The following is a 15,683-nucleotide window of genomic DNA, read 5'->3' as shown; positions in this document are numbered from 1 at the left end:
GGTGATTCCCACCACATCCCCATTCAACTCTCCTATTTGGCCTGTGCAGAAAACAGATGGGTCTTGGAGAATGACAGTGGATTATCGTAAACTCAACCAGGTGGTAACTCCAATTGCAGCTGCTGTTCCAGATGTAGTATCATTGCTTGAGCAAATCAATACATCCCCTGGTACCTGGTATGCAGCTATTGATCTGGCAAATGCTTTTTTCTCAATAGCTATTAGTAAGGACCACCAGAAACAGTTTGCTTTCAGCTGGCAAGGTCAGCAATATACTTTCACTGTCCTACCTCAGGGGTATATCAACTCTCCAGCCCTATGTCATAATCTTGTTCGCAGAGACCTTGATCGTTTCTCCCTCCCACAAGACATCACACTGGTCCATTATATTGATGATATCATGTTGATTGGACCTAGTAAGCAAGAAGTAGCAACTGTTCTAGATTTACTGGTAAGGCATTTGCGTGTCAGAGGATGGGAGATAAATCCAACAAAAATACAGGGGCCTTCCACCTCAGTAAAATTTCTAGGTGTCCAGTGGTGTGGGGCATGTCGAGATATCCCTTCTAAGGTGAAGGATAAATTGCTGCATCTGGCCCCTCCCACAACCAAAAAAGAGGCACAACGCCTAGTTGGTCTTTTTGGATTTTGGTTACAACATAGTCCTCATTTGGGTGTGCTACTCCGGCCCATTTATCGAGTGACCAGAAAAGCTGCTAATTTTGCGTGGGGACCTGAACAAGAGGAGGCTCTGCGACAGGTCCAGGCTGCTGTGCAAGCTGCTCTGCCACTTGGGCCATATGATCCAGCAGATCCAATGGTGCTGGAAGTGTCAGTGGCAAATAGAGATGCTGTCTGGAGCCTTTGGCAGGCCCCAGTAGGAGAATCACAACGCAGACCCTTAGGATTTTGGAGCAAAGCCTTACCATCTGCTGCAGATAACTACTCTCGTTTTGAGAAACAGCTTTTGGCCTGCTACTGGGCCTTAGTAGAGACTGAACGCTTAACCATGGGCCACCAAGTTACCATGAGACCTGAGTTGCCTATCATGAGTTGGGTGTTGTCTGACCCACCAAGCCATAACGTTGGGCGTGCACAGCAGCACTCTATTGTAAAGTGGAAATGGTATATACGAGATAGAGCCAGAGCAGGTCCTGAAGGCACAAGTAAGTTACATGAAGAAGTGGCACAAATGCTCATGGTTTCCACTCCTGCTTCCACATTACCTTCTCTTTCCCAGACCAGAGCTATGGCCTCTTGGGGAGTTCCTTACAGTGAATTGACTGAGGAAGAGAAAACTCGGGCCTGGTTTACAGATGGTTCAGCACGATAGGCAGGTACCACCCGAAAGTGGACAGCTGCAGCATTACAACCCCTTTCTGGGGTATCCTTGAAGGCCAGTGGTGAGGGGAAATCCTCCCAGTGGGCAGAACTTCGAGCAGTGCACCTGGTTGTTCATTTTGCTTGGAAGGAAAACTGGCCAGAGGTGCATTTGTATACTGACTCATGGGCTGTTGCTAATGGTTTGGCTGGATGGTCAGGGACTTGGAAAGACCATAATTGGTGACAAAGAGGTCTGGGGAAGAAGTATGTGGATAGACCTTTCTGAGTGGGCTAAAAACATGAAGATATTTGTGTCCCGTGTGAATGCACACCAGAGGGTGACTTCAGCAGAGGAAGATTTTAATAATCAAGTGGATAAGATGACCCGTTCTATGGATACCAGTCAGCCTCTTTCCCCGGCAACTCCTGTTATTGCCCAATGGGCTCATGAACAAAGTGGTCATGGTGGTAGGGATGGAGGTTATGCATGGGCTCAGCAACATGGACTTCCACTCACCAAGGCTGACCTGGCTACAGCCACTGCTGAGTGCCCAATCTGCCAGCAGCAGAGACCCACACTCAGCCCCCGATATGGCACCATTCCCCGAGGTGACCAGCCAGCTACATGGTGGCAGGTTGATTACACTGGACCACTCCCTTCATGGAAGGGGCAGCGATTTGTTCTAACTGGAATAGACACATACTCTGGATATGGGTTTGCTTTCCCTGCACGCAATGCTTCTGCCAAAACTACTATCCGTGGGCTTACAGAATGCCTTATCCATCTTCATGGTATTCCACATAGCATTGCTTCGGATCAAGGAACACACTTCACAGCAAATGAAGTGCGGGAATGGGCACATGCTCATGGAATTCTCTGGTCTTACCATGTTCCCCATCATCCAGAAGCTGCTGGATTGATAGAACGGTGGAATGGCCTTTTGAAAACTCAATTACGGTGCCAACTAGGTGGCAAAAACTTGAAAGGCTGGGGTAATGTTCTCCAGGAAGCTGTGTATGCTCTGAATCAGCGTCCACTGTATGGTGCTGTTTCTCCCATAGCCAGGATCCATGGGTCCAGGAACCAAGGGGTGGAAATGGGTGTGGTGCCACTCACTATTACTCCTAGTGATCCACTAGGAAAATTTTTGCTTCCTGTCCCTGCTACCCTGAGTTCTGCTGGTCTACAGGTTTTAGTTCCAAAATGGGGTGTGCTTTCTCCAGGAGAAACAACAGTGATACCACTGAACTGGAAGTTAAGATTGCCACCTGGCGACTTTGGGCTACTTATGCCTCTGGATCAACACACCAAGAAGGGGATTACATTATTGTCTGGGGTAACTGACCCTGACTATCAGAAGGAAGTAGGACTGCAACTACATAACGGAGGTAAAGAAGAGTTTTCTTGGAATATAGGAGATCCCCTGGGGCATCTATTAGTACTACCATGCCCTGTGATTAAAATCAATGGAAAACTGCAACAACACAATCCAGGCAGGACCACTAATGGCTCTGAGACTTCAGGAATGAAGGTTTGGGTCACTGCACCAGGCAAAGAACCACGGCCAGCTGAAGTGCTTGCTGAGGGGAAAGGGAACATGGAATGGGTAGTGGAAGAAGGTAGTGATAAATATGAACTTCGACCACGTGATCAGTTACAGAAACGAGGACTGTAATGCTGTTTTGTTTGTGTTATACTATTTAAGTTGTAAGATATCAAGTTTAAGAATGAATGTTGCCCAAGGATTTGCACGCTATTCTGGAGAGATTTAATGTGTTTCCAGTTATATGCAGGACAGTTGAGTATTGTCAGGTAAAAGAAAAAATGTGTGCTTATTTGTTTTCATTTGGAAATTAAGTATGGTCTAAGGTGATATATATATATATATATATATATATATATATATATATATGTGCCAAGTTGACAAGGGGTGGACTGTCATGGTTAGGGACAGGTGTCAACTTGGCCAAGTTGTGGTACCTGTTCATCTGATTGGGCAAGCGCTGGCCTGTCTGTTGCAATGAGGACATTTCATAGGATTAGGTCATGATCACGTCAGCTACATCCACAGCTGATTCCATTTGTAATCAGCCAAAGGGGAGTGTCTTCTGCAATTAGTGATGCTAAATGCAATCATGGGAAGCCTTTTAAGGAGGACTCAGAGGAGACAGGTTGCATTCCTGCTTTGGCTGGTGAGCCTCTCCTCTGGAGTTCGTCCAGGCCATCCATTGGAGTCGTCGGCTTCGCAGCCTGCCCTGTGGATTTTGGACTCTGCGTTCCTACGGTCACGTGAGACACTTTCATAAATTTTATATTTGCAAGTGTTCCCTGTTGATTCTGTTTCTCTAGAGAACCCTAACTAATACAGCCATCTTCATCCATTGCAAATAGTGCCACCATAAACAACAGTATGCAAATGTCCACTCCAGTTTCCACTCTCAGTTCCTCCAGGTATATAATCTAGCAATTAGATTGCAGGATCATATGGCAACCTCACCTCTAGCCTCACCACACTGCCCTTCAGAGGGGCTGCACCACTCTTCTTCCCTACCAACAGTGAAGAGATAATTGTTTCTCCACATTTTCTCCAGCACTTGTATCTCTATTCATTCTTAAACAATTTTATTAGCACATCATACAATCCAACCTAAATTTAAAAAATCAGTGGTTCCTAGTATAATCAAATAACCATGGCTTCTCCACCACAATCTATACAAGGACATTTCCCTTTCTTCCACAAATCCCATTCCCCTCTATTGACATTAAATTTTGGTATATTGCCTTTATTACACTCAATGGAAGCATATTACAATGTTACTGTTAACTACAGACCCTAGCTTGCAATGATTGTACATTTTCCTGGATACCATCCCATTTTCAACACCTTGTAATGCTGACATTCATTTGTTCTCTCTCATGCAAAAACATTCTTGTATTTGTACATTTAATCATCATCACTGTCCACTCTAGGCATTTCTAAGTTATACCATCTCAGTCTTTATCCCCTATCTTTCCTTCTGGTGTCATACACGCTGCCAGCCCTTCTCCCTCAGCCATATTCACATTCAGCTTCATTCAGTGTACTTATATTATTATGCTACCATCAGACAGTATTCTGCTATCCATCTCTGCATCTTTACAATCAGCCCTGTTGCATTCTGTACTCCTTCAGCACCATATGCCCAATCTCCTTCTATCTCCTGATAACCTGTGTTCTTGACTTTAACTGTCAAAGTTCATGCATTAATATCAGTTCACATTAGTGAGACTCTACAGTATTTATCTTTTTGCTTCTGGTAATTTCACCTAGCATAATGTCCTCAAGGTTCATCCACGGTGTTACATGCTTCATGACTTTAGTCTGTCTCACAGCTGCGTAATATCCCATTATTCATATACCACAGCTTGTTTAGCCACTCATCTTTTGATGGACATATAGACTGTTTCCATTTCTTGGCAACTGTGAAATAATGCCGCTACAAATATCAGTGTACAAATGTCCATTTGTGTCCCTGCCTTCAGTCTCTCTGAACATATACCTAGTAATGGATTACTGGATCATATGGCAATTCTATACTTAGCTTCTTGAGGAACCGCCAAACTGCCTTCCAGAGCGGTTGCACCATTTTACACTGCACTGCCACCAACAGTGAATAAGTGTGCCCTTTTCTCCACGTCTCTAGCAATTGTTTTGGTTCTTTTTTGAAAATGGCCATTCTAGCAGGTGCGAGATAATATCTCACTGTGGTTTTGATGTGCATTTCCTAACAGCCAGTGAAACTGAGCATCTTTTCATATGCCTTTTAGTAATTTGTATTTCTTCTTCTGAAAAGTGTCTATTCAAGTCTTTTGCCCATTTTTCATGTGGGTTGTTTGCCTTTTTGTTGTTGAGTTGTAGAAATCTTTTTATATATTCTGGATATTAACCCTTATCTGATATGTGACTGACCTCTTTTCTTGTTTCTTGGCCATCTGGGTTTACTCTTCCATGAATTATCTATTTCCCTGCCAATTTCTCTATCAGATTGATTGATTGCCTTCCTGCTTCTTCACAAAATTTCACATATTACAAGAACTAATTTTTTTTAATTTTACCTTTCACCAGTTTTATAAATAATTTTAGATTTTTATTTAACAAATCCTGAAAATTATTTCAGGATCTACTGTTTTGCCTATTGACCCTATTCTTGTCATAAAAGCTTTTATTTTTATGAAAGAAATATGTTCATCTTTTCCTTTAATACATTCTGGGTTTCTAGTCTTCAGAAGGAAGGTGCCCCAGACACTTATCTGAACACCTAGCAAGATTTGTGTGTGTGTATGTGTGTGTGTAAGCTGTCTTTGCTTGTGCATGGTTCTGACAAGCATGAAGATCAATTGCCATGGTTTATTTAAATAATATCAATTTCCCCAACATAGCTCAAATCATAATAAAAAAACTGGCTAAAGTACAGACTTTGCCATTAGCTCTTCAGCCCACAAATCAATATGTAGATAAGAGATGCACATCAAAATAAGTGACCAATTACATCACTTCTTTCAAAGTCTAATTGATTACTGGGAATGTTACTCATCTCACACAGATAGCAAAGTGTGTATTTGTGCTGCCTCCTTGTGACCTACTGATAAACCCCCATGACATTTTACAAAAGCGAATAATCAAAGGAGAAAAACAGCCAACAAAGAGTAAAGTGTAGCAAAGAAACAAAAAAAATGACAATGTTGGAAACAACACTGGAAAGTGGTTGTGATGAAAAGAATGAAGATGTCCCAGAGGAAGGACGCTGGCAAAAATCCTTCAAATTACAGGCAATCTCAGAGATGTTTCATGATATTGAAAAGTGAAAGTACAAAATGGTTGGAAACTGATACAAACTTAAGAAAAGAATATGACAGTTTGACAAGGCACAGAAAGAGCTACTCGCCACATGTTCCAAGAGAAGGAAACACCATTCAAACTAGTCTTGGTAAGCTTATTTTGGGGGGGGTGCATGGTCCAGGAATCGAACATGGGTTCTCCACATGGAAGGCGAGCATTCTACCTCCAAACCACCCGTCATTCAGTGTTGGTAAGCTTTTAGAAAGAAATAAAACACTTTACTTCTTAAAGTTTGTAATGTTTTAAATTTCTTTGTACTATTTTATTATTATTTTCATTTCCATATACATTTATGATTTAAACTGAGTTTTTAATGGTTTAATAAAAATTTTAAAGGTAAATTTTTTTTTACCTTTTACGCAGGAAAACTGTAAATTTTCTCATCAATCATTCAGATGACATGGCACAGTTTCAGCTGACATGGTCATTTTTCCAGTACCTCACTAATATACAAAGTGAGGACTGTCTGTATTTAAATATTTAATCCATCTTTTAAAGGTAGTTTTGTATGTGGTGTAAGATGGCAATCTACTTTTATTTTCTTCTTTAAATACCCAATTTATACCAACATCCCTTTATTAACTATATTTGCTCAATACACAAACATCCTTTTATTAAACTTTTCCCACTGCATTGAACACTATATGTTGTTATACATTAACTTCCCAATCTGTATTAAAATTTAAATTCCTAGTCTCTAGTTTGCCCACTAATATATACTTCTACCCCTATCATTGTTTACCTATCACTGCAAATTCTTTTGCTATTCTTTTGAATAGTTTAACACTTCACTTTGTCTTAAACCACTAACACAATGTATAGTAACGGCAATAACAAGTATCTCCATTTATATCCTGTTTTCAATGAAGCAGATTTTAGTGTTTTGCCATTTAAAGTTATTTCCTTCAAGTTTTTGAATATTAGTCTTTTTTTATGTTTAGATAATTTCCTTTCACTCATACTTTACTTGGAATTTTTATTAGGAATGGTGGCTGAACTTTACCAAATGCCATTTTTACCATCTACTGATATACAAGCAGCTCTTTCAATTTATTATATGGGTATATTTCCAGATAGTAAACCAATCTGGAATCCCTGCAACAAAATCTGCCTTGTTATAAGTGAATTATTTCTGATCTATTACTAGATTCTATTTCCTAATATTTCACTTAGATTTTTGCATATATACACTTTTATAAGTGAGAATGGCCCATAGTTTTCACTTTAACCTTATCTGTTAGGTTTTGCTATTAAAGTTATTTTTACTTTGTAAAGTGAATTTGGGCACTTCCCATTTTTATTTTCCCTGTGGTCTAGAATAGCTTTTTTTTTTTTTCACATGGGTAGGCACCCGGAACCGAACCCAGGTCTCTGGCGTGGTAGGCAAGAACTCTGCCTGCTGAGCCATCATGGCCCATCCTAGAACAGTTTTTAAAAATTTAACTACAGTCTATTCTGATTTTTCTTGGTTCAATTTTGGTACTTTGTATTTTATACAGAACTCCTCCAATTATTCTAGGTTTCAAGTTTGCTAATACAGCATATGAAGTCTCTTATAGTTCTTTCAATCTCCCCTGGAGCTGCAATTGTCTTCTCATTCCTGTTTTGTCTATCTGTGTTCTTTTATTCCCCCCACTGGTGAGAACTGCAAAAAACTTATTTATTTTATTATTTTTTCAAGGAATCAATTTCTTTTTTAATCTTTTCTAAAAATTTTTTGCAGTTTCATTGATTTCAGCTTTATTTTTATTAATACACTTGATTTGTTTTATTTTCTAGTTTCTTAAGATAAATATTACTCTCACTGTGACTGAATTTTGATATTAAGTATTCGCTCTTTCAGTGGTCTATAGACAGTTTGTAATACTCTTTTCAATATTCTCTGATTCAAGTTGTCAAGGAATATTTTCCTAATTTCTAAGTATTGAGATTTATTTTTTTGTCACTTCTTGAATTTTCTTTTAATATTACTATCCTATGGTCATGAGAATGTGGCTCATAAAACATTTTTTTTTAGTTTTAAATTTCATTAAGGTTTTTATTTTTGATCAAGTAATTTTTGTAAAATATCCAGGGACACATAAAAAATACAGTCTATATTAAGGGTATAAAGTTGTTTCTAAATATAGTTAGCAAGTTTGGATGTATTATGCAATTTCTTTATGTCTCCCATCAGTGGTTTTCACATTTTTTTGGTTTCAAAATTCCTTAATATACTTAAAGATTACTGAAGAGCCCAAGAAGCTTTTGTTATGCAGGTTATTTATTGATAGCACCTTAGAAAATACAACTGAGAATTAAAAACTTACCTATACATTCATTTTAAAGTAATAATAAACCCATTATTATTATATATAAACTTATTAAAAGTTAACATTTAATGAAAAATAATTATTTTTTAAACAAAAAAAATAGATGGCATTGTTATTTTTTTATTTTTGCAAAATTTCTTTAATGTCTGACTTAATTGATTCCAGTTGCATTTCATATCTTCTTTTTCATTCAATCTTTTATATTTTCATTGAAATACATGAAGAAAATTTGGCCTGACACAGCCACAGATATGCAGTTGGAAAAGGGCAGAGAATTTTAGTAGTCTTTTCAGACAACAGTGCTTGAAACTTTAATTAAAATCTTAAAAAGTGGTCAATTTTAGAGATTATTTGCAATTTGAACTGGAAACCACATTAATGAACTTTTTGTTCATTGATATATCTGGCTATACTAATACCCATCAGTATACTTGTATTCACCATTGGAATGCCTCTTTTACCCATGCATGTTGTAAAATCACACATTTGTCATTTGGAAAGTACTGCTTCCCTGTTTCTTTATTTACAGAGAAGTAAAGTAGAATTTTAGTTAAAAGCACAGACTGGAGCCAGAATGCCAGGACTCGAACCTCAGCTATACCGTCTACTGATGCTGAATAAGTTGGTAGTCTATGCATCAGTTTCCTCATCTTTACAGCAGTGTTCATAAAGCATCTACTTCATTAGTATTGATGTAAGATTTTAATTAAAATATATTAAACCCTTAAATGGTGCTTGGGGCATAGTAAGAACTACGTAAACGGACAGTTCATAGTTCTCATCTTATCTTTCTTCTGCTACCTAACAAAATAAGGGTTCATGCTAGGTCTATTACTGTTAACCATTTAAGTGAAAAAAAAAAAAAAAAACAGCCCTTATAAAAAGCTGTTTAAGAGTAAACTCAAGACTATGCACATTTAGTGAAATGACTAGTATCCTATTTTATTCCTTCCATGTTTATCATTTATTTAAGATTATTCCCCCCCTTTTCTCTATCTATACTACTTTTTTTTTTTCATTCTGATAATGGATACTGTCCTTTTTCAGGCATTACATGAATTAGTCTTCCATACTCAGTTTCCCATACTCTATCCCTCAAAGAAGAGATCTCTACCTTTAAGGGTTTAGAATACTTATATTTCCTCCTTCCTTCAACTGGCCTTTGGAAAGTATTATCTCCCTCCTTTATTGCTTCATCTTGGTTTTTAGATTTTGTTGAGACAAATTAGTACTTAAAATTTCACTTTCGTTTCAAGAGTTCTTATATAGCAGTCAGAGAAGGCATTCTTAGTAGCATCTATTCCTTATCCATTAAGACACCTGGGAATCCAGCAACTGAAATAGAAGAATCAATAGAGAGTTACAATACAGTGATATTACAACACTGTTCATAGTGGCCAAGAACTGGCAACAAAGTAAATGTCTACCAGTGAAGAAGTGATGAATAAATTCTGGTACAGCTAAACTGTGGAATATTACATAAGCAATCAGGAAAATTCACAAGAGACATTGTTCAATGAAAAATTAAATGCAAAAATGTGTATGATTCCATTTTTTAAAAACCAGAACTGAAGAAAGCAACTTCGTGTGTGTGTGTGTATCTATATGTATGTATGTATACAGTATTACAGGAGAATAGCAAAAAATGTGAAAGGGCCCAAATCTAAGATAAAAGAGTTTCCTAGATGGGGTGGGGCATACACAGGGCTGAAAATGATAAAGAAAACATGTTAAAATGGTCTTTTCATGCAAAATTACATAATGCATACCAGAATGTATAACAACATGCATGTAAGTAAACTCACCAGATGTTATCTGATAATGGTAAAATTTCGAGTGACTTTTTTTTTTTTTCCAGAAAAGGCTATTTTCATTATGGTAAAACAAAACCCTTAACTCTAAAAAAATGCATCTAGATATATATATTTGGTTTTCTAAGAAGTCACAGAATCATTGTGTTACACCTAGAAAGACTACCTGAGATCTTATTGAACCTCCTCATATAACAAAAGTCCTCAGATTCTTCACTTATAAACAAATATAGATGAGAAGAAACCATAGCTCATTACTGTGATAAATAATCCCCAAAACCATAAAAACAAAACATTATGTTGCAAACATTTTCTTCTGATTTGTTGTTTGCATTTTAATGATTTTTTCCACCATAAAGATATTCTAAAAGGTTTTGCAATCAAATCAACCAGTGTTTCTTTTACAGTTTCTAAGTTTTGTACTTTGCTTTGTAGAAGGCTTTCTTCATTCTGAGACTATAAAAAAATTCCATATTTTCCTCTAATTTTTTTTTATACTCAGATCTCTAATCCATCTAAGGTTTTTTTTTGGTATGAGACAGGGTTTGATTTCTGCAGGCCAACGAATACCCCAAAATACAAAAGTTTTACAACTGATTTTTAAAAATTCAGAAGGAAAAGTAGGAGGAGACTTAAAAAAAAAAAAAAGATAATCCCACAAATGAAGCAAAAGCATATGTCTATCAAAAGAAATTCTCAAACCTCCTGTAAGAAGAAAATAAAGTTTAGCCTTCATACAAGATGGAGCAGAATGAGAGAAATGGAATTAACTAAAGAAAGGGCTACAAAATGGTTCAGACTGGTCTTGCAGGCAGAAAAAGAAAAGTGCCCTCTGACACAAGCCTAGAATTGTGCCAAATCCTTATATAGGTAAAAACAAGTTTAAATAAGTAATGGCCAGGGTCACTGAAATGTAAAGCATAATCAAAAGTGGGAACCTTCAACAGGAAATTTGAATTGGACTACCTGGATAGACTGTAACCTCTGGAGTATCCAACCAGCAGAGAAACAAAGGAAGGACCTGCATGCGAGGCTTAGGGTATAAATTCTGTGCCATTCTATCCCTTGACGCACCAACCATCATCATTTTTTTCGTGGTTACCCGTTCTTGCAAGATCATGAATAAATTCTTTTCTTCTCCACAATCAGGTGAATGTTTAGAAAGAAACCTGGCTTTCTTTCTAACACCTCCCCAGTAAGCAGGAATATAAAAATCAAAAGCAATAAGGAAATATCATTTCACCATGAAAAATGGCAAAATTTATGAAACTTTAAAAACAATCAGGAAACAGCCAGGAACAACTGTAGTGATCGGACACACAGCACATACCAGTCTGGACCAAGTGGACTGGCTAAGACCACGTATGAACTTAAGCTCCTCTAGGCACAGAGGCCAGTGCCCCTCCCCCAAGAGTACTGTAGGCTGGTTTCCCCAGGGGAAAAGAAACAGACTTTACTGGCAGCAAGGGCTTGGCTCAACCAAGCTCCACTTGAGGAATTAATTTAAAAATTGTGACTGCTGAAAATAGGCCCCCAGCACAGAGAAACCTGGAATAAGCACTAAAGATACTAGGAGTTTAGTCCCCACAGAGAGGGGGAGGGTCTGACGGGGGGAAGAGGCGTTTGAGCAGGACAACACAAAACACTGCAAAAGGGCTAGACCCCAAGAAAAGGCAGCACATAGAACCTGGAGATACACAGAGCCTCTTAAGCTTACAACTTAAGGTCCTGATTGACAAAACCCAAGGAACAAGGGTCCTGCTCTATAAAGGCTTTTTTGTTGTTCATTTCTCTACTTCTTAACTGCTCAAGAAATAGAACTGGAAGCCTTCTCAGACTCTGACAGTGCCCCAGCAAGGGTGGAATTATGCTTGCCTGAAGAACTAGTCAGGTGAAAGGAGTTAATTCCCTAAAGAGTGCATCTTTCCCAAGGGAAAAGTGGGGCCCAACTTAAATGGAATTTCTCCTTGAGGATTTCAGGCCCCAGGGACCGGAAAACTGTTACAATAAGGACAGCCTACAACCTCTCTTCTGTCTCAACCACGTTCCTAGTAAGAAGAGTCTACTGAAGTTATAGGCACCACCTCACGCTGATGGGAAGACACAGGCAGATAAGCACTACAGGCTGGTCAGGAAAGGAAAAGCACAGAATCTAGAGGCTTTTTAGGAAAGTCTGTCAACCTGCTGGGTCTCACTCTCAGGGAAAACTAATGCTGGTGACTCTTTCCTCCTGAGACTTGGGCCAGTCTAGTCTGGGAAAATCTAACTGGAGACTATAATATCTGAAGTGACCATCATTGGGGGGAAAAAAAAAGGGCCCATATAGGCAGGACAAGGGAAAAAAAAAAGCAAGAACTGAAAAATTCTGATCAGTTAAACAGAACCTATGCTAGAGATCTAGAATAAGTTGTACTGAATATCAAGAAAATCCTAGGTAAAAGAGTGAAAACAATCTCCAGAATAAACTAATTAAGGAAATCAAATGTCTAGATGCCAGCCAAAAAGAATGAGTCATACTAGGAAACTTGAAGATATGGCCCAGTCATACAATATTAACAATTCAAATGAGATACAGGAGTTGAAACAAATAATTCAGGATGTTGGAGGAGACATAGAAAATCTTATCAAAAATCAAATCAACAAGTTGAGGGAGAACAAAAATAAGACACTGGGTGAACAAAAATAAAATATCACAAGTTTGAAAAAAAAAATCCAGAAATTATGGGAATGAAAGGCACAGTAGAAGAGATGGAAAAAACAATGGAAACGTACAACAATAGATTTGAAAAGGGAGAAAAAAAGATTAGTGAACTAGAGGACTAGACATCTGAAATCCAACACACAAAAGAAAATAAAGGGAAAAGAATGGAAAAATATGAACAGGGTCTCAGGGAACAGAATGACAACATGAAGCTCATGAATATACATGCTGTGGGTGTCTCAAAAGGAGAAGAGGAGGGAAAAAAAAGGAAACGAGGAGGGAAAAGGAGGATGAAAGACTAATGGAGGAAATTATCAGTGAAAATTTCCCATCTCTTCTGAAAGACATAAAATTACAGATCTAGGAAGATGGCGGCTTAGTAAGACGCGCGGGTCTTAGTTCCTCCTCCAGAAAAGCAACTAAAGAAACAGAAACAATACAAAACAGCTCCCGGAGTCACGACAGAGACCAAAAAAGACAGCGTACCCCATTCTGGAACGGCTGAACGGGTAGGGAGAATCCACTGCTGTGAGATACCCGAGGGGTGCATGTTTTCCCGGCTGGGGTGGCTGGCGTCTGGGGTCCCCTCCACGCACGTGGCTCCCCGGTCTGACTGGGAACGTTGGATAGTGGGGCCCTCCCGCCACGCTTGGCGTCTCGGGCCAGCTGGGCAATTTGGACCGGCACTCCCCCAAGCCGCGGCGGCCGGCGACCCACCCCCCTCCACGCGCGGTTTCCCGGGCCGACTGCGAGATTTGGATTGGCAAGTTAAAGGAGCCACAGCATCTTTTACTGGTGGGCCCCGCAGACAGACGAGCGCCACGAGTGCCACCTACTGGGCAGGAAAAGAAAATCAGCCCAGAGATTTCACAGAAAAACCTTTCAACCAGCCGGGTCCCACACCCAGGGAAATCTGATCAAATGCCCAGACACCAGCAGAAAATAATGGATGACGCTCGGAAAATTAAAGATATGGCCCAGTCAAAGGAACAAACCAATAGTTCAAATGAGATACAGGAGCTGAGACAACTAATGCTGAATATACTAACAGAAATGGAAAAACTCTTCAAAAACCAAATCAATAAACTGAGGGAGGACATGAAGAAGACATGGGCTGAACAAAAAGAAGAAATAGAAAATCTGAAAAAACAAATCACAGAACTTATGGGAGTGAAGGACAAAGAAGAAAAAATGGAAAAAACAATGGATACCTACAATGGTAGATCTAAAGAGACAGAAGCTACAATTAATGAACTGGAGGATGGAACATCTGAATTCCAAAAAGAAACAGAAACTATAGGGAAAAGAATGGAAAAACTTGAGCAGGGGATCAGGGAACTGAATGACAATATGAAGTGCACAAATATATGTGTTGTGGGTGTCCCAGAAGGAGAAGAGAAGGGAAAAGGAGGAGAAAAACTAATGGAAGAAATTATCACTGAAAATTTCCCAACTTTTATGAAAGACCTAAATTTACAGATCCAAGAAGTGCAGCACACCCCAAAGAGAATAGACCCAAATAGGCGTTCTCCAAGACACTTACTAGTTAGAATGTCAGAGGTCAAAGAGAAAGAGAGGATCTTGAAAGCAGCAAGAGAAAAACAATCCATCACATACAAGGGAAACCCAATAAGACTATGTGTAGATTTTTCAGCAGAAACCATGGAAGCTAGAAGACAGTGGGATGATATATTTAAATTACTAAAAGAGAAAAACTGCCAACCAAGACTCCTATATCCAGCAAAATTGTCCTTCAAAAATGAAGGAGAAATTAAAACATTTATAGACAAAAAGTCACTGAGAGAATTTGTGACCAAGAGACCAGCTCTGCAAGAAATACTAAAGGGAGCACTAGAGTCAGATACGAAAAGACAGAAGAGAGAGGTATGGAGTAAAGTGTAGAAAGAAGGAAAATCAGATATGATATATATAATACAAAAGCCAAAATGGTAGAGGAAAATATTATCCAAACAGTAATAACACTAAAAGTTAATGGACTGAATTTCCCAATCAAAAGACATAGAATGGCAGAATGGATTACAACCCAGCAATACCACTGCTAGGTATCTACTCAAAGGACTCAAGGGCAAAGACACAGACGGACATTTGCACACCAGTGTTTATAGCAGCATTATCTACAATTGCAAAGAGATGGAAACAGCCAAAATGTCCATCAACAGACGAGTGGCTAAACAAACTGTGGCGTATACCTATGATGGAATATTATGCAGCTTTAAGACAGACTAAACTTATGAAGCATGTAATAACATGGATGGACCTAGAGAACATTATGCTGAGTGAGTCTAGCCAAAAACTAAAGGACAAATACTGTATGGTCCCACTGATGTGAACCGACATTTGAGAATCAGCTTGGAATATATCATTGGTAACAGAGACCAGCAGGAGTTAGAAACAGGGTAAGATAATGGGTAATTGGAGCTGAAGAGATACAGACTGTGCAACAGGACTAGATACAAAAACTCAAAAATGGACAGCACAATAATACCTAAGTGTAATGTAACTATGTTGGAACACTGAATGAAGCTGCACCTGAAATATGGTTTTTTGTTTGTTTGTTTGTATCTTTTGTTTTTGTTTTTTTCTTTTTCCTTTTTATATATATATATTTTTTATTAGTATTATTATTTTAATTCTC

The 15,683-nt window shown here is 38.6% G+C and overlaps 1 protein-coding gene across 3 annotated transcripts in view; it reads right to left on the bottom strand.

The window, feature by feature from the left end:
* Positions 1–15,683, bottom strand: part of ZNF292 (zinc finger protein 292) — a 107,348-nt gene that overhangs the window by 68,886 nt on the left and 22,779 nt on the right. Inside the window, exon 1 of one of the 3 annotated variants that reach the window (XM_077162375.1) lies at positions 9,630–9,721. The exons of the other annotated variants lie outside the window; for them this stretch is intronic. The gene's annotated coding sequence lies outside the window, so the exon portion shown is untranslated. Of the gene's footprint in view, positions 1–9,629; positions 9,722–15,683 lie in introns of those variants that run through there. 3 annotated transcript variants of the gene reach the window in all.

The sequence above is a fragment of the Tamandua tetradactyla genome, chromosome 5 (assembly GCF_023851605.1).
Source record: "Tamandua tetradactyla isolate mTamTet1 chromosome 5, mTamTet1.pri, whole genome shotgun sequence".
Lineage (NCBI taxonomy): Eukaryota > Metazoa > Chordata > Mammalia > Pilosa > Myrmecophagidae > Tamandua > Tamandua tetradactyla.
Note: the sequence above shows the minus strand (reverse complement) of the source record. Positions and strands in the feature narration are given on the sequence as shown.